The sequence below is a fragment of the Dermacentor andersoni genome, chromosome 3 (genome assembly GCF_023375885.2).
Source record: "Dermacentor andersoni chromosome 3, qqDerAnde1_hic_scaffold, whole genome shotgun sequence".
NCBI lineage: Eukaryota > Metazoa > Arthropoda > Arachnida > Ixodida > Ixodidae > Dermacentor > Dermacentor andersoni.
Window position 1 is genome coordinate 164,320,875 of NC_092816.1, and position 20,241 is coordinate 164,341,115.

The 20,241-nt window shown below is 47.2% G+C and overlaps 1 long non-coding RNA gene across 1 annotated transcript in view; it reads left to right on the plus strand.

Moving 5' to 3' along the window:
• Positions 1-20,241, plus strand: part of LOC126524195 (uncharacterized) — a 36,865-nt gene that overhangs the window by 13,168 nt on the left and 3,456 nt on the right. The window contains exons 2-3 of the long non-coding RNA XR_011893146.1: positions 5,770-5,910; positions 19,077-19,206. This is a non-coding gene — a long non-coding RNA (uncharacterized lncRNA). The remainder of the gene's footprint in view (positions 1-5,769; positions 5,911-19,076; positions 19,207-20,241) is intronic.

A 20,241-nucleotide genomic window follows, 5' to 3' on the forward strand; every position in this document is an offset into this window, starting at 1 on the left:
GACACCGCCGCGCCTGAGTAGCTGGGTTCAGCTCTCGTAATATGCTTCGCATAAAAGTAAAACCGTAATCGACGCTCTTTATTGTAGATTGCGGTTTCACGTCCCGGGTGCTATAGGCAAACTACGTAAGCTTATCTCCGTTGCCTTCCAACCGTACACTGAGGATGCCGTGTGCGTAGGAGACTGCGGTAGAATAGTACGCCTACGAAGAACACCATCGTGAACAGAAGCGGGAATGGCACGTAATACGGATGAAGATCGTGCCGCATACGCCAAGCATATGCACATTTGGTTGGATCACCCCTACCGATTACAGTCCCATCATAATTGCGGGTAATATCAACATAGACGTGTCTCGGCCAGACGCAAAGGGGTTCGTGGCGTTCCCCTTGGAGTGCTTTTGCAATGTCACACAAACATCACTGTGCCCACGACGCGTCATCGGTCTTGCATAGACCTCACATTGGCCAAGAACGTTTCCAGTGTCGCCAGAGAGCCCCTGACTGTATATCATAGCAATCATAAAGCGATCGTCACATTGGTGACCAAATAAGAAATACAAAAAAGCTAGAAAAATGTTGAAAAATATAAAATTATTGAGTGTGCAAGCTAATAAAACAAGAACAATAAAATCGTGAGAAAGAAAAAGCAATTCATTGCGGTATGTGTGTTATTTTCAAAGAACATATTGTCATGTAGGTGACGGTGAGCTCCCTGGCACGCAGGCAGACAGTACGGGACACTGCGTCGGCGGGAAACTTAGAGAGTTTATTGGGCGAACTTGTGCCCTAAAGCAAGCAAACAAATCGGTGACGGCGAAAGCAGCAAGCGCGCCTAGGGCGTTCATCTCGAAGCGCGTCAAGCGACGCCGCTTGCGTCGCAGAGAGGCCGCTCGCGTCACTCGCGTAGAAATAAGCGCACGTGGCATTACCCCCTCGTGAAGAAGCAGCGCCCCGACGCTAAGCAAAACAAGAAACTTTTAAGCATGTACTCAAACATGGAAAATGAAAAAAAGAAAGGTCCGTTATTCCGCTAACGCTCAAAAAACTTTTTCATGCGCGCGTCGTGCACCATCTCAGGTCGCGCGCGACATCTCTATGACGGTGTCACTCCATCGGGTACAACCTCGTAGACTAGCGGCCCAAGTCGTCCAGTTATCTTGTAGGGCCCGAAGTAACGACGCAGGTGCTTGTCACTAAGCCCTGGCAACGAATCGGTGTCCAAACCATAACGCGGTCACCAAGTGCGTACTCTTGGTCTCGTCGTCGTATGTTGTAGAGCCGGGCGTCGAGGTTTTGCTGCTCTTTAATAAGCATTCGGGTGAGCTGGCGAGCTTCTTCGGCGCGTTGAAGGAAGCCGGCTACGTCTGCATGAATGTTGTCATTTTCGACGTGAGGCAACATCGCATCCAGCATGGTAGCGACTTGGTGACCGAAGACAAACTCGAATGGCGCCATCTTCGTTGTCTCCCGTGGCGTGGTGTTGCACGCGAACGTTACGTACGGAAGGACTTCGTCCCAAGCCTTGTGCCCGACGTCGACATACATGGCGAGCATGTCGGCAAGGATTTTATTTAAACGCTCCGTAAGGCCGGTTATCTGCGGGTGGTACGCTGTAGTGCACCGATGGCTCGTGTGGCTCAAGTGCAGATCTGTTGCGTAAGTTCTGTTGTGAATGCCGTACCTCTGTCGGTAATAAGGAGCCCGGATGCACCATGGCGGAGACCTATGTTTTTAGGAAGAATCTGGCGACCTCGATTGCATTTCCCGATGGTAACGCCATTGTCTCGGCATAGCGCGTGATGTAGTCCGTTGCTACCACTATCCATCTGCTCCCGCAAGTAGACGTCGAGAAGGGGCCAAGCAGATCCATTCCTATCTGCTGGGAACGGTTTCCATGGCGATAAATTTAATTGAACTGCTCACTTGTTCCGCAAAAAATCGGCGCGATATGTTCCTGCAATCTTGACTGCGTACCGTTGTATTTAGTGATTTTTGCCCTTAGTGTTCTTGCTCTTCTTTCTTTTGTTCTCCTCTTTTTTCCTTTCCTTAACGTTTCCCACCTGCCCTGCTGCTGCCACTGTAAACGGAACCTGGGGCCAGTCAAGCTGCTTTTCCGCAGCGTTTTCCCCGTTGTTTTCCCGCCACAACCATGTACCATCTACCTGAGGAAACAAATAAGTGAAATGAAATGAAATGGTGGCTCGATTGGTTGCAGGAGGCCGGCTGGCCTTGTAGGCGGTGTTTTCCGACATTCGCAATCTCGGCAGGTTTTCACGTTGCGAGCGACGTCTGCGTTCAGGCCAGCCAGTAGTACTTTTCTTGGATTCTTCTGAGAGTTCGAGTGAATCCGAGATGCCCTGCTGTCGGCTCACCGTGAGATGCCTCTAAAATCTTTTGCCGTAGCTTGACTGGCACGACAAGTAGGTATGCTGCTTTGTACGGCTTAAAATTTTTCTTCACAAGGACGTTGTCGCGCAGGCACAGCAACGAAAGCGCGCACCTGAATGCCTTTGGCGCCAAATTGGTCTTGCCTTCGAGATATTCAATGACGCAGCGTAGATCAGGATCGGCACGTTGATCTTGTGCGAAGGTGCTAGAGCTTACGGGCTCAAGGAAGGCATCGTCGTCATCGTCGCAGGGCGGGGCGGATTCAACAGGGGCTCTCGAATGGCAGTCGACGTCTGTGTGCTTTCGGCCTGACTTATACTCAACGGTGACATCGAAATCCTGTAGTCGCAGGCTCCAATGAGCGAGGCGACCTGAGGATTCGTTCAGGTTAGCGAGCCAGCACATAGCATCGTGGTCACTGACGACCTTGAAGTGCTTCCCGTAAAAATACGGCCGAAATTTTGTGACCGCCCAAACGACAAGGAGTCGTTCCTTTTCGATCGTGGAATAGTTCAATTCGGCTTTCGACAGGGATCTGCTTGCATAGGCGATGGCTCGCTCGAAGCCGTTCTTCCTTTGAATCAGCACAGCACCGAGTCCTATGCTGCTTGCATCCGTGTGGATCTCGGTGTCAGCGCTCACGTCGAAATGGCCGAGTACTGGCGGTGACTACAAACGTCTTTGAAGTTCGCGAAAAGCGTCTTCTTGGGTCTTCTTCCATGTAAACTGCATGTCGGCTTTAGTAACGCGAGTGAGATGCTCGGCGATTCGTGAGAAATCTCGGAGAAAAGGCCTCTAATACGCACAGAGGCCCAAGAATTTATGAACAGCTTTTTTTTTTCACTGGGTATTGGGAAACTTTCGATGGCTGCCATGTTTTTTTGGGTCCTAACGCATGCCTTCTCGATTAACTACGTGGCCGAGGAACAGGAGCTCTTCGTAGGCGAAACGACGTTTCTCAACTTTCAGAGTGAGTCCTGACGCCTTAATGGGCTCCAGCACGGTCTGCAGCCTGTTAAGGTGCTCGTCGAAGGTGGATGCGAAAACGACTACGTCGTCGAGATATGCGAGCCAAATCTGCCATTTCAAGCCAGACAACACGGTGTCCATGACACCCTGAAATGTCGCTTGCGCTGAGCATAGTCCGAATGGCATAACTTCTAACTCGTAAAGACTGTCCCGCGTGATGAAGGCAGTCATCTCACGGTCCTTCTTATCGATTTCGATCTGCCACTGGCCGCTCCGGAGGTCCATCGACGAAAAATACTTGGCACCGCACAGTCGATCTAACGTGTCGTCCATTCTCGGAAGCAGGTAGACGTCTTTTTTCTTGACGCTGTTGAGACGCCAATATTCGACGCAATGTAGCCGGGTGCCGTCTTGCTTCTTTACGAGCACCACGGGTGAAGACTATGGACTGTTGGACGGCTGAATGGCATCGTCGCGAAGCATTTCTTCAACTTGTGTCTTGATTGTTTCACGTTCTCGCACAGAAACGTGGTAAAGACTTCGGCGGACGGGACGAGCGGATTCATCGGTTATAATTCGATGCTTCGTCATCTGCGTTTGCCGGATCCTCGATGACATTGAAAAACATACGGTATGTCGCAGAAGGCGATATAGCTTTCCTTGCTTCTCTTGAGGTAGGGCGGGGTTAAGGTCCAAGTTCACCTCATCAGTCACCGTCGACGACGCGTCATGGGACTACTCGGAGAGCGCTAAGCCGTCGCTTATTGCGGCGAACTCTTCCAAGAAAGCGGCAGTTGTAGCCTTGTTGAGGTGCTTGTATTCCGTGCTGAAATTGGTTATTAGCACACGGAGATGGACGACACCACGTGCGACGCAAATTTGGCGATGCAGAAGCAGCTGCAAGTTCGCTTCGATAATCGCATCTCCGCTTGAGAACGCGTATGTTTCGACAACAGCCGTGACGCGCGCATTGGGCGGGATGCTGACTTGATCGTCGAGGATGGTGAACGCGGCGCGATGATAATGATTGCTTTGATTTGTTTCTGACTTTTTTGTCGTCAGTGTTATGGTTTTCGTGTGCACGTCGATCACCGCACCGTTTTCGTTCAGGCAGTCCATCCCGAGGATTACGTCGCGAGAGCACTGCTGTAGGATGATGAAGTTCACAGGGTCAGTGACTCTAAACACCTCTACAGTCATTGCTTTCCGACTTACACCGTGGAATTTACAAAAAAAAAACTATTTACAGAAATTCGAGAGCTCCTTCACCGCCTCCTCGAGCAAGGACATGACGCGATGTTTTATAGGATCGCTAGTCACTGTGGGGTAATGGGCAACAAACGTACGGATGAAGGTGCTAGATCTGCTCATGAAGACGGCATGAAAGAACCAATCCCGCTGTCAAGAACAGATGCAGAGCGAAACTTCGCGTTCTTTCAAACGACTTCATACAATCGTTGTGGAACACACCTAGTTTCCAGCACACACAGGTCTTCATCGACTGTACCCCTGTCTTGAATTTCATACTCAACATCGACTATCCCGACCCGAGGCTACGGTTCCTTACCAACTGGGGCTTTGTGTCGCTTTTACAAAAGCCTTCGATTTCAGCATCAAAAGACAAGGTAGCACTGCATGTTGTCACTGCGACAACGAATATACTGTCGAATAAGGTCTGTACCATTGTATCTGATACAGCGCACAGAAGCAGTCACTTCTGACCGCGCCGCCGCGTCTTGACGACCGGCCAATTTCGGAGCAGACAGTCCTGGAACGCCCAACTATACAGTAATCCAACCACAAGGCAGTGGTTTTTGGTGGCCTGTTAGAGAGACTAGTTCTCATGCATGTTCCCAAGCTCCTCTATTTATTTTTTGTCTATGCTTTTTCTCCGTATTTCCGTCTTTCATATCACCGTTTCCTTCCCCCAGTACAAGATAGCAAACCAGAATCTTCTCCGGTCAACCTCCTGCTCTTCCCATACACCTTAACGCTCTCTCTCTCTTTCTATTTTTTGTTTGTGGAAGTTACAGCTTCAACTTTCTTGCCTGTAATATTTTTAGCGTTCCTGAGAGCAAATGATCCTTATTCTGGTTTTCTTCTCCCCACTTGTCTCAGTAGATGCACTGTTTAACGTTATCTGCGCCTAATTAATATCATTTTCGTACATTCTCTGACCTACTGGGAAAATATTTGGCCCGTCATATTTTCATATTCCTCTGGTTTGATACTTTTTGAAGGTATTTTAAGTGACACTTTCAACCACCAAGCTACTATAGCTAAACACTAAAACACCGTTAGGCTGATAATTATTCAGGTTTACGAACTTCTCCAAGAAAAACCTGACCCGCTGAAAAATAAGAATACTATAACAATGCACGTCATGATTTGTTGAACTTTTCCTTACCAGATACAATTTAGACTTCACTCAGGACGAGAACCTTTGGTCAAACGTCATCGGACTGTTTTGGGGTTGGATGTATCGGGCGGGCTTGGACCAGGTAATGGTGCAACGCTACCTAGCCTCAAGAACACTCCGCGATGCACAAAGGTAAGCGTTACTGGGCTAACATAGCCGTTTATATGTTTTTTTTTTATTTCGACGTGCTTATTTTGCTTATTCACTCACATATGATTTTTGTTAAACTAGCTTAGTTTTCATGCGCGAAAGTGTTCCGTATTTTAACATGTCCAGTAAACACTAATAAAACATCTGGAATCACCCTTGTCTTTGGGAACACACAACTACAATCTAACTTGTCGGCAATGTGTAATGACAAAATTCGTAATTCTGTGCTCACTTGTCTTCCTTGAGAGAAATGTGTTGCTATCTGGATAAAGAATGATAGATGTTTCAATCTGCAGACAGTTAGAGGTAAGTAACAGCGCCGTATAAGATACGTTACGACGAGAAAACCTTTAGGAGCGACAAGAGCCAATTTCTTCAAGCACTCCAGTACCAATATCAAACTTAATTTTCAGAACATCTGCATATATATTATGTATTTATAAAGATGTGTTCAGCACGCCACCGGTATTTTACGTTGATATTCATCGGGTATATAAAGTAAAAGGCAAGCTTTCTTTTGCTAAAACGCGGTGTCACGTCAGCGCTACTACGTGCTGTATTTATCTGAAATAGTCAGTATGTAATGAAAACAAAAGAGCTAATTCTATTCCTCAGCAAAGTTTCAGTGCATGCTGAACAATAAATAATCCTGTTTTTGCTTCTTTATCTCATTTCAAGCTTGTACATGAATAGGCCAGCCTTGACTACTTCATACACTTGACTACTTCAGATACGAGATGTCTATTCAGAAATATGTCGCAAATTTTGGTCTGAAAGTAGCGATAAAAAACCTTATGTGTCACCCAGACATACAGGGTGTTCAAAATTGAGTTTTATGTTTGCCTTAAAATTAGGCACTCGGAGGCACGCCAGGACCACCTGTGCAAATAAGTTATGTGGCCAGGGGGACACAAAGTGGGATCGTAATTATCGCTGTGAGCAGCACACTTAATTAAAATTGAATAATTAGCTTTTTGTTGACTGCAGTAAGTGGGTATGTCTGTATTGAAACGTTACAGGCAGTCGTGTTTCTAAACAGTACCAGTTAGAAGAATTCTTCTAGCGTGCCTCTGCTGCGAGATATCCGACTCCAAATTTAAAGTGTCGTTCCCATGATTACGCATGCAAGAGAGTTACGATCGGCGCATAGCTCCTCCCTGATGTGCCGCAGCTGTTGCGTGCGGCGTTTAGTCTGACAACGGGCGGAGGCATTTGTAAAGCTGACAACTGTCGCCCTTCCCTCTGGGCTGACGAAATAAAAAATTGAAGAACCCGGAACCGCTGTCGTAACACGTGACGGCACAGCCTGTACCGATGGTGGCAGCTGCCATGCCGAGATAACGGCGCAAGCGGAGAAGCCGGAGGGCAGTGCGCGTGCGTAATGGTGACTAGACGAGCGGGCATGGTCCTTGCCTGGGCTACGCAAATAAAGTGACTGCTGGGGCCCTATAACGTAAAACTAAAGTACTATAGCGCCAAACGGACGACACAAGAAGAAGAGACACGGACGAGCGCTCGTCCGTGTCTCTTCTTCTTGTGTCGTCCGTTTGGCGCTATAGTACTTCAGTAATATGCACCAACTAGCCCAACAAAAAAAAATTCAACGTAAAACTACTTCAATATGTTTTTATTCCCATCTCCGGAACTCAAATTTGCGTAACAGCCGATGCAAGCATCCGGCGGTGATCTGCAGGGTTGTCTAAACAGACCGATCAAACGCTCTCCTAGTTTATAGGAGGTAAATTTTGTTTGCTTTAAAAACGAATACCATTGCCTGCACTAAGCGGCTTGTCTTATCTAATTGGCCGATGAGAGGCGAGGAGCACACTCTAGTGAAGCGAGAAGGGTGGGGCCCAGCCAGTGCACCGAAAATCGTTAACCGGTTGATGAGGGTGGCGCCGGCGTCTGCGATTGGTTCGTTTTCCCTTTCTTAGCTTGTGGTAGCTCGTCGAAAATCGCGGTGGCATGCGACGGAAGCTTAAGAATGCCGCTAAACAGGATCCTCACCAAAGAAAAGTTGGCTGGGCGAGGTCGTAAACATGCTCAAAGTGCTCGAAAACGTTACACGGCCTTGCAAAAAAGCTTTATTGTACGCAAATACACCCATGCTCTCCGGCCGGTGCGAATGGCTAGTGCCTGAGCGATCGGCCGCAGCCATCTTACATTCCTTTCGGAACGCCGCAGCCTGCGGCTACTCACAAAAAAATTCAGTTTGTTTCGGCAAAATAATGCATCGTTAACGCGTACACGTCACTTTGACGCGGTGAGTTTTCACGGTTTTGTGACGTCGCCTGACAGGTAGGTGAAGTGAATGCAGCTCGAGAGCTTTTTCACGAGTAGCCGAGGGCTAATGGCGAAAAGGCGTAGTATCAGAAATAGCTCTTTTTCTTTTGTTCAATACAACCGTACATAATCAGAGCGTACACGTCATATCAGATGGGTAGCTATCGCTGTTTGCGTGACGTCGCGTGACTGACAGGAAAAGTGGCGGTGGCCTAAAATGTTTTTGAACAATCGCTGAGGGCTGCTTGCGGAATCAGAATAGAAAAGTTTGGGAATGACGATACGTTATAGCGCCCCTAATTCCCAAGTACTCTAAGTTTTAGTGAAATCAAAAGCAACAACTGCACGGCACACCGCGTTGTCATATATTGAGTTCACCAGCTGAAAGCGGAAGGGGAACAGTTATCACCTTTGCCTATGACTCCGTCCTATGGTCGGACTAAACGTCGCAAGCCACAGCCACGTCACATCAGGGAGGAGGTTTGAGCCGATCCTCACTCTCTTGCGTGCGTAATGATGCGAACCACGATGAAAATTCGGAGTCGGATATCCCGTAGCACAAACATACTAGAAGAATTTTTCCAAGCTAATCTGTGTAGCAACAGGACTGCCTCTAACTTTTGAATACAAACATACACACTTACTGGAGTCAATAAAAAGTTCATTATTCAATTTTATTTAAATGGGCAGCTGGTATCGATAATTATCATCTCCCTTTGTGTCCCCCTGGTCCTATGACTTATTTGCACAGGTGGTCTTCGCGTGTCTCCCAGTGCCTAATTTTAAGAAAACCCAAAAGCTTAACTTTTAACACCCGGGATATACGAAGTCATTTAAATGGCAAAGCTCATTTTATATGCCACAGAACAGGATACAGCTGAGAGCAGTTTCTGGCAACAGCGATAAGTGCGCAAGCCTCATTTTTGCGAATATAAGCCACATGAAGGACATCCAATGTTTTTGGCGAATGCGAGCACGTTGCGATTAAGCTTGAAAGAGCATATGTGCCAGCGCCACAACTGCACAAGCAATGCGCTGCTGCAGGTTGTCGTCTGGTTTCGAACACAAAGCGAGCCGCGAGGTCATCGCTCTGATTCTGAGCTGGGAGGTCAATGTTTCCACAGCATCTGTACAACATCCTGCGAATATTGAAAGTTAAAGTATGAATATACGCCCTATATCTTTCCAATCATGACCAAAAATACTGTATCCTGACGTTGACGAATAAAGGTACATTAATAAAGGAATAAAGGTATCTGCAGTTACGTAATTTGTGTTGACGAAAGCAGAGGTGAAGTAGAAATTATGTTAGTAGAACCGGATGGCTTTATTTCTTTCTTGAAGAAAAATTAAATTTGCGATCCCCCTATCTATTATCCGCTTTGACAGATTGAGGCCTCGGAAGGCTTCCAATTTTGACAGCTGAATCACCGCCTTAATTCTTGCGGTAAAGATAGGCGACGACAAGCAGAAAAAGCCCAGAAATTTCCAAAAGATTTGCAGCTACTTATTACAGCATTAATTATGAATTTCGGACAAATAAAGAAATTTTAAACAAAGCTGCCTGAGGCGTGCCACATGTTTACTGTATTTTGACAAATAGAAGTGAAAACCTGTGCATTGCAGAAAATTTTTCAGAATTTCTGTTGAACTACGGCTCAACATGCCACGGGACATGAGCCTTCGAGCATCGGCAAGAAAGCGAATCCCAACATTTGGGTGCTATGCAGGATGCGCGGAGTTTCTCGTTTTCACGAGTTTAACCGAGTTTGCTCGAAGGCAGTCAGTGAACCGAGATAACACAGAACGCGCAAGAACAGCAGGTGAAAAAAAAAAAAAAAACTCGCGAGAAGCCGCGCATGGCAACATGAGCGCCCCATCTGCCACACACTGCTTCCGCGTTTGAAGCACAGAAGGCTGCGCAGCGAAAAACGCCAGCGCCGCATATTGCTGTCAACCTATTATCGGAATTTAGCAATACCGTCACTTCTCGGCTGTCTATCTGCACACTTGCCGTGGGCCGATCGTCACGCCTTTGTCGGGCGCGTCAAAGAGGTGCCTCCTTTTTCGGTCACTACATTTCTATCCCCCGTCGAATATGCGAACAGGGCACATGCGGCGCACTCTCGCACCTACACTTTCCCTCATTCGAATGCGTTAAAATACAACAATTAAAATGACAAACAATTTATCTCTTAAGATATCTGTTTTACGTCTTGAACGCTATAAAGTTCTCATGGCAAACGGCGATTGAGCGAATTATTAAATTTTGTACCTTTTCCCGAGGGTAGCGAAGTGAGGTGAAAGCTTACAAGCGGATGCGGTCTACAGGCTTGCACGCACGAGGTAGTACATAGGGTGAGCAGTCGCCGGGGGCGCTGCAGTGCTTTTGTCGATGAAGTCCTTCATGACAATAACTTGACCATTCTCCGTTTGTTTGGGTAATGGCAACCCAGCACCGCGGCATGGCTCCTAGTTGCAGGAGCTTCATTGAGGCTATTAAAGCCGCCACTTTAGCAACTAAGAACGACACTCTAGCTACAGGCACGGGAGCAAGGTCTGTCAGTTATGTTAGGTACTAATATTTAGTTATGTAGTGGATGGGTAGGAGAGACTCTGGAAGGACTTGCCCGGTTTCTTTAAGATTGTAGCCATCCTGGAAGCTGAGCTCGGGTGTTTGTATATAGCATTGTGTCGCGCGTCCATCTCGTGTGGGTCTGTCTGGTTTATTGATGAACTTATATGAGTCCTCATAGTGTGTACGTGAAGAAGGTGTTTGGGGATCCCTAGATGGAAGTTAGGGCTTTGAAGTCTCCGCCAAGCATATAGTCACGGTGCTTTGGATCGAACAAAAAACTAAACAGAGGAGAGAGCATCGCGGAAGAATTTGGGGCATTGTAGACATTCACAGCTGTGATATATGTGGGTGGAAAGGCTGGGCAATAGGAAACGGCTGTTACATACGGAAGTAACGCCCTCTTTTTCATAAGTGATCACGGCGAATATCAATGGAAAACGGCGACTCGGTAAGGTCGGTGTGCAGCGCTTCATAGCCTGGGATAATTTTGGTATGCACTTTCTGTCGTGATAAAGTGAGGTAGTGTGCATTGCCTAAGGAGCCATAGCTATAAGGGGGTGCAGTTCCTGGAGAGGTTACCGCCGTTTTACTGCGCCATTGTGATCACCATGATGCTAGTTATTCGAAAGTTTGGGTGGAGCGAGTAGGGTGGCGGCCTTAATTTTGGGGGCCAGGCTTACTGACGGGGCGGAAACGGGGTGGATGCGTATGAAGGGATGGTTTCTGTCTTCCACAGACTCTGGAGCGTCATCAAATGCTTTGTTTATGGTTCAGTTTAGATTGTTAAGGGACTATGTGAAGTTAGCGATGTACGTTGAAAGTACGAGGCTGGACGTATGTCAGTCTTGTACCTCAGTACGTGGTTGCCGATCTCAACGAGGGATGTGATTGGAGTTAAGCGAGGTAATCTGTGAGACCGACCTCCAACTGCTCAAAGAGGCAAGAAGCGAGAAGGGTTGTTGAGCCGGGTGCAGGAGTCATGAGAGACGTTAGCCTTAGCGACGTCTGCAGGTTTCTTCAGGGCCAAATCTTGTTTACCGGATCAGCTTGGTGATATCCTGCAGCCTTCTGTTGTACAGCTGGTGTCTGTTGAACCACAGGTATTCGTGACTCCGGCGTCAGATGCGAGCGCTCGTCCCATCAATTAGAGTCTGTCCGCAGTAGGCGTTAGGAGGCAGGCCCCTTCGAAGTAGATGAAGAAGTGGAGAGTTCTTCAGGTGCTTGTGACGTGCTCAGGCTCTTCCACTATTGTTTGTGCTGGAGGCGCTGCTTCTTGTCTGCGTTAGTGCGTGATTGACGCCGTTGCTTCTTAACGGGGCATTTTCTGCGAAGGGCATGTGCTGGCCTTGAGAATGAGCATCGATGGTATCTGCTGGGTGATGACCAGACTGGGTGATGGCAGTGGAGCAGGTGGGGCACAGGCGCGGATTCCTGGGTCAGGCACACATCCGACGTCAATATTTCTGGCAGATCATGCAATGATGGGCCCGAGGCTTATGGTTACGGCAGCGGTATTCAAGTCGATGTTAGTAAACAAAATATGGAACATGCGTGCCGGAGAGAGTGGTCAAGGCGATGTTCGTGTTTAGCATGCGGTGGGCGAGGGGAATATTCGCTTCGTAACAGTCTAAATGACGCAGAAGTTCTTGCGGGGTGGCGTGAGAGCCAATACTCTGAATAACTTCATGGCATGAGCTGATGACAGCTGCAAGGTATGGAGTTTCGGCATATGTGTAGTCAGCTAGCGGAATGCTCTCAATGTTAAGAAGGCGGCTGACGAATTCGATGTGGTGGGTCTGGAGATGGCGAGCCGGTTGCGAATGCGTAGATGAATGAAACTTCCGCACAAATCTTTACCGGCAGCTTTGCCGCTAACATGAAAGCTGAGAGAATACTCAGTAGCTTTGCGGGGTCGGCGGAAGGTTACACTGACAGGTTAACACAAACCACATGGAAGTCAAAATTTGAGCAGGCGGCAAGTCAAGGCTTCCGTACTTTTGCGGGAGTTATCCGTTCTACTTCAAGGTCATCTGACTCGGCAGGGTTTGTAGTGGAGGTGGCATCTGACGTCGGCGTGTCCTCAGCCATGCCGGCACACAGTGGTGGTAGGATGGGGCTAGCGAGGCCGTCACCACTTCATAACTTGAAGTGGCCATCTTCTTTAGCTAAGATGTATGATAAAAATGGTGTCAGAAGGGAGCAGACGACTCGCCGGTTCCGAAGAGCTGCACATCCTTGCGGATTAGGCGATTCATAGGACGATTTGGGTGGATGGTGCAGTGCACAACACGAACACCACATTCCTCTTGGAGACGCTTGGCGCGTTCTAGTTTTCCAATACTACTCACGTAAGTGTTGTGCTCCCAATCAGCATTGCTGTGGTGCAGCTGTGTGTATAACAACGCCACTGGTGTTTGCAACATGGTTGGAGCAGAACAGACAGTACACTTCAAGCTACAAACACTGAGGGCTTTCTTTCTGTCTAATCTACTACAACAGTGAGATGGAACGGCACCAATGCACCTGTGGCAAGGCTCCTCGTCATTTCGGCCTTGTAAGATGCCCGTGGCTGTCAGAGCGCCCTAAAGCGAAGCTTTCTTTGCTTTTTCCTTCGACTTTCTCACTGCTGTTGCTGCTGTGGCTGTCTTGCACGCCGCGCCGGCGTTGTTTCATAGCGTGTATATAAGTACATGAAATGAGCTTGGCGGAGAAAAACGAGATAGTAGAAACTTGATTGCACCTTTCCGTCACACTGCATGTGAAAATTCCCTCTGGAGACCTATGAACGTCGCCATATTAATCTCTTGACAGCTGTAGTCATCCGTGACCGCAGACAGCAGCATTCCGGAAACCGCAGCCATTACATTTCTACTAACGTGCAAGTCCAGAGTGAACTTAGATATAATTGCAGAGGGGGCAGAAAAAGAGTAGAACCGATGCAGTTGTGAAACGACTGAATAAGAGCCTTGCCACTCTCGCAGTTCCCATAGAGGAGGTATAGGGAAAAGGTGACATCGGAAGGCAAGGATGATGATGAAAAACGTTTATTTGCTCTATTTTGCAGTGACTTTTGCGGTTTCAGGTGGAGTCTTCCATCTTCTCTCCAGGGTCGGTTCCCCTAGTCCAGGGCTCCGCTGAGGGTAGCTGCCCTGCGTGCACGCCTTACTAGTCCTTGTTGGACTTTCAGGATGTCGCTGGATAGCATCCTCTCCCACTGTTCCGCACTCGGGTTTTTTTATTATGGCTAGGCCATCAATTTTCTGGCAAGCCCATGTGGTATGGTATAGGGTTGGTTTGTCTCCACACCATGGGCACTTGCTCTCGTACTGCGTGTGGTAGATCTTGCTTAGCATGTTTAGGCACGGGAATGTTCCCGTTTGTAGCTGCCGCCATGCTATTTAGTTGTTTGTGAGGGGGCGGGTATTTTCGTCTGATGCCTCTGTAGTAGTTTAGTATCTCTGAATAGCTTTGGGCTACCGGCTCGGGTTCCTCAGCGGGGTCGGGATTGTTGGATGCTCGGTTTGTTGCGTGCCCTCGAGCTATCCTATCCGCCTCCTGATTTCCCGTAATGTCGGGGAACGCTACTGCTATATACCCGGGAGCGATTAACGGCAAACGGGATGAATTTAATTTCACAGTAAGGAAGGGTCATGATGATGATGATGATGATGGTCATCATCATCATCATCATCATCATCATCATCATCATCATCATCATCATCATCATCAGCCTACTTTATGTCCACTGCAGGACGAAGGCCTCTCCCTGCCATCAACAATTAGCCCTGTCTTGTGCCAACCGATTCCAGCAAGCGCCTGCGAATCTCCCAATTTCATCACTTCGCGTAGTCTTCTGCCGTCCTCGACTGCGTTTCCCTGCTATTGGTATCCATTAGGTAAACCTAATGGTCCAACGGTTGTCTAACCTGCGCATTACATGACATTGCTCAGCTCCATTTTTTTCTCTTCATGTCAATTAGAATATCCTCTATACCCGTTTGCTCTCTCATCCAAACCGCTCTCTTTCTGTCTCTTAACGTGATGCCTAGCAATCTTCCTTCCATCGCTCTTTGCGTGGTCCTTAACTTGTTCTTAAGCTTCTTTGTCAGTCTCCAAGTCTTTGCCACATATGCCAGCACCGGCAAAATGCACTGATTTTACACCTTGCTTTTTAATGATAATGGCAACCTTCCAGTTAGGAGCTGACAATGTCTGCCGCATGCAATCCAACCCATTTTTATTCCATGAATTTCGTTCTCATGATCAGAGTTTCCTGTAATTAATTTACCTAGTAAACGTACTCCTTCACCGACTCTAGACGCTGACTGGGGATCATGAATTCTTGTTTTCTTGCCCGGCTATTCATCATTATCTTTGTCTTCTGCACATTAAGCTTCAACTCCACTCTTACGCTCTCTCTGTTAAGGACCTCTATCATTTGTTGCAACTCATGTGCAGTCTTGCTGAATAGAAGAAAGTCATCGGCAAATCGAAGGTTGCTGAGATATTGACCGTGTATCTTTGCTCTTAAGCCTTCCCAGTTTAATAGCTTGAATACTTCTTCCAAGCACGCAGCGAACAGCACTGGAGAGATTGTGTCTCCTTGTCTGACCCTTTTCTTTATAGGTATCTTCCTGCGTTTCTTGTATAGAATTAAGTTGGCTGGGGAATCTCTGCAGATATTTTCCAAGTTATTTGGGTAAGCGGACTGAACTCCTTGATTACGTAATGCATCTATGACTGCTGGTATCTCAACTGCATCATGTGGCTTTTCCTAATCTAAGAAAGCCATATAGAGAGGTTTATTCTACTCTGTAGATTTCTCACTTACATGATTAATGGCATGGATGTGATCCATTGTAGAGTATCCCTTTCTGAAGCCAGCCTGTTTCCTTGGTTGACTAAGGTCCAGTACTACCCTTATTCTACCTTATTCTATTCAAGATTGTCTTGGTGAACATTTTATGTAAAACTTGGAGCAAGCTAATCGGCCTCTAGTTTTCAATTCTGTAATGTCTCCCTTTTTTGTGGATTAGTATAATGTATGCATTCTTGCTGTTTTCTGAGACCCTTGCAGTCGATAGACACATCTTATGAGAGCTGCCCTTTACCAAGCAATATGTCTCCTCCATCTTTGATTAAGTGTACTGTTATTCCATCTTTTCCTGCCGATTTTCTCCGTTTCATGTTCTGGAAGGCCCTTCTGACCTCATCGCTAGGTATAGGAGCAGTTTCTGCAACCTGTTCATTGTCGTTTTGAATGGAGTTCTCCTGAGTCCTCTGGGTACTGCACAGGTAAGTATAGAATTCCTCCGCTACCTTGACTATACCTTCGAGATTGGTGATGATATTACCCTGCTTATCTTTCAATACATACATCTTTGATCGTCCTATGGCAAGTTTCCGTCCCACTGATTTCAGGCTTTGTCCATTTTTTACGGCTCCTTCAGTCTTTCTCACGTTATAGTTTCGAATATCACCTATTTTCACCTTGTAGATCAGTTTTGACAGTTCTGCGTATGCAATGTTGTCTCTTGAGTTGGACACTTTCATGCTTTGTCGTTTCCTTATTAGGTCCTTTGTTACTTGGGAGAGCTTGCTTACTAGTTGCCTTGGTGCCTTGCCTCCCACTTCTATTGCTGCCTCTGAAGCCAACCTAGTTATGGTTTCATTCATTACCTCTATGTCATCTTTATCTATCTGTTCTAAGGCTGCATATTTGTTGGCAAGTACCAGCCTGAATTTGTCTGCTTTTACTCTTACTGCCTCTAGGTTTTCCTGTTTCTTTTTACCAATTTTACTCTTTCTCCCTTCAAATCGAGGTGAATCCTAGCCCTCATATTCCATTACCACTTTCTCTTTAGCCTACCTATTACTTCTACATCCTGCACTACGCTGGGATCGGCAAAAATTATGAAATCAATTTAATTTCTTGTTTCACCATAAGGGCTTTTCCACGTCCACTTTCGGTTGATATGCTTCCTGAAAAGGGTATTCATTATTCGAAGGTTCTTTCTTTCTACGAATTCTATCAACATCTCTCCTCTAGCATACCTCGAATCGACGCCGTAGTTGCCAATTGCTTGTTCCCGAGCCTGCTTCTTCCCCACTTTTGCATTGAAGTGGCCCATTACTACAGTATACTGAGTTTGCACTTTTATCATCGCGAATTCAACATCTTCATACAACTTATATACTTCATCATCATAGTGACTGGATGTTGGAGCGTAGGCTTTGACTATAGTTATTCTCTACCTCTTAATAAGTTTCATTACGACTACTGCTACCCTCTCAATAATGCTGTATAATTCGTCAGTTTTAGCTGCTATGCCCTCATAGATAAGCAATACTACCCCGTATTGCTTATTATCTGGGAGACCTCTATAGCAGAGGACATGGCCATTGGTCAGCACTGTATAAGCCTCACCAGTTCTTCCAATCTCGCAAAGGCAAATGATATCCCAAAGAATGTCTCATAGTTGCTCAAAGAGTCCTGCTAATCTAGCCTCACTCGACAGAGTTCGGGTGGTAAAGGTTGACAGGGTCAGATTCCATTGGCGGACTGTCCGGACCCACATTCTCAGCACCGTCTGCTGCGCTACAGGTCTGACCGCCGCCTTGGTGAGGTCTCCGCAGCTGCTGGGGTCCGATGGCCATGGTTTAGTGCGATTCATTTGGGAAGGGGTGGCCGTGTACTGCACCAGGGCGGCCAATTTCTGTTCTGGTGAGGAACTGTGCCTGTTGAAACTTAGTGGGCCTTCTTAATTTGGCTGTACCTGGATTAGCATAGCCCCACTTGCTCTCGGCATGTTTTGCTGGTGTAAGGCGTCACTCCAAGCATACAGATATGGTTATGGTATGTACGTATCTGTATTTTTTGAAAAATAAACACCATGAAGATATGTCTAGCGGACAGCTTACGCAGGTCTTCCAGAAGCAGAGGCTCAATAAAGCGCACCACATGGTTCAGCCGGCTCTACGGAAGCGGTCGCATGTCAAATCAACAGTTCTATACCCGCGCGGTAGCTGTGAGGCCGTATTTCGTCCCCTGTGATAAGGAAGATGTGGGCCCAGGCCTCAAACACACAGGGATGGCACAATGAACACAGAGATGATTTAATAACACGGGGACGGGACTAGGATAACGTACACGATAACACACACACAGTTTCCTTCATGAGTGTCTGTCGCTTAGGTATAGTCACGCTCAGCGTCAGTGTAGGAAGGCGTCCGATAGCGCGTCGGTATAACACACTCACGGCACGAAGAGGCGCAAAGATGAATCCGGAGCAGCGAGTGGCGCAGGCGCTGGAGGCCGGGGCGCATGCCCGGCACACGACGAGCCACTCGCGCGACAGCTGGGTCGGGACGCCTGCCCGCCACAGGGTAGACGGTTCCGAAGGCTTAGCTGCACCGGAACATGTCGGCGTCGGATGATCGCCCAGCAGTGGAGCAGGCCCGTTGAAGCTCAAGGACAGCCCGGCCTGTTCTGCCAGCACAACTAGGAACACCGGCCTTGGGTAGATGACTGCTCGGCTCGTTCGGAAGGCCAGCCCAGGCAGCTCAGGCAGATCGCATGGCTGCCGTCTCCGCCCAGACACCGGCCCTGCTCTTTCTCTTCGTCCGTCGCCGCCGCACAGCAGTCACGCGCATTCGGCCGCGACATTCAAATAGTCCAAACTCCTATCGCACCCCGCCGTATATCGACGGGGACGAAATAAAAAACCGCTCGTGCATTTAGATTTAGGGACATGTAAAAGAACAACCGCAGTGTCATAATTAATCCGGAGTCCGCTATTACGTATGGCGTGCTTCATACTCTGGATGTAGTTTTGGAACGTGCAGCCTCACGTACAGCCAGGATGCGACGTGTCATGTGAAGCAACATCAATGCCTCAAGCAGATAGCTTTATGTTCTGTGTACTACACAGACAAACAGCAGTGGTGCAGGCAAGGTAACGCTTAACACCAGCATTCTCGTGTTGGACTAAAAGTTGAAAAACAAATTCAACATTCGCCGTCAACATCCCTGCTTATTACAGTCAATGAAAGCAAGCAGCACAGAAATCTTCGTTTACATCAATTCCCAGACGTCGGGGGATCGGCATAATTTTTCTGCTTAGCAACAGAAGTTGTTTCGCGTATAGTGCGACACCAACATGTCTCTGCAACAAGTACTTTCCACGTATGGTGGGAACACTGTCTGAAAATCTCCCGTCCAATCCTAAGGTTTGCTATCGCTTTCACTGATTTACCCTACTATTCATCATCTCTCGTTTTGTTCTAGAACGGCATGGTGGGGGACCCTGCTCATTATTGCCTACTTCATTATTACTGCCGGCTTAGGCCTCATCATGGCTTACTGGTATCGGGACTGCGACCCTTTGCTAGCGGGCGTAGTCTCTACTACGGATCAGGTACGTGGATATGTTTAGTGATTGCTCTGTAGTCATTATTCCGCCGCTTTAGCAAGGCTTTCCCAAAACAGTACAAAACTAAGTCACCGCTCGCAAATGGATGAAGTCGAGAGTATGACGGAAGCCTGTCTGGTCGGGATGATTCATACTTAAATGGAAGAGGCCCGAACACGAACCGAAATGGTTTAAAAACGATATAGGCTTCGGCTCCCTCCTTGTTCACAATGAACAAGGCTCCCGTGGGGGAGTCGAAACGTAAATATATATTTTAAATTATTTGGGTCGGTGTCCGAACGTCGTCCTTTTAACTAAGTAACCGCTGTTGCAGTATATTTTCTGATGATTGCGCATTCACACAATATTGCTCTCGAAGTGCATCGCATACGGTAGGATGACTGCAAGATAGATACCTCTTCACAGTGACCTCTCTTGAGCACTATTGCTTACGCAACCAAAAGTATGGTACAAGTTTCATCCTGAGAGTAATAAATATGTCATCTGTGATGCTGCACCCTAAGCAGACAAGGCTGCCATAATTCCCGATTTACGGCGAATATCAAGAGTCTCCCACTATTTACATTATGTAGCTGCGACCAAACGCGGCACTATGATTCATTGCAATATTATATCGTGTCTAAACTACACAATGTCCCGTGGTTTTTAAATGCCATAACATATCGAAACTTTTATGCATTCCTATTTATGGTTAGTTCTCGAACTTGAATTTTATTTTTATTCATTCACAAAAGAAAACAAAGCAAGGAGAGCAGGAATAAAGGCTGCTCATACCTGGATAAGGCCTTCTGTCGAACAATAATAAAAGAAAGCAAACAATGCCAGTTCAGAAACACGTAGGCTCGTTAACTAATAACAAGGTGTCAGTTTTGTAGCAACAAATTGTCATTTTCACGGCAATTAGAGCACGACGCAATACCGACAAGTGTCTGGGCATTTGTCATTATCGTATGTGATTTCACCCGAAATCTTTTCTTATATAGAAGAAACCTAGCGATTGATGAAACATTCACAAGAGTG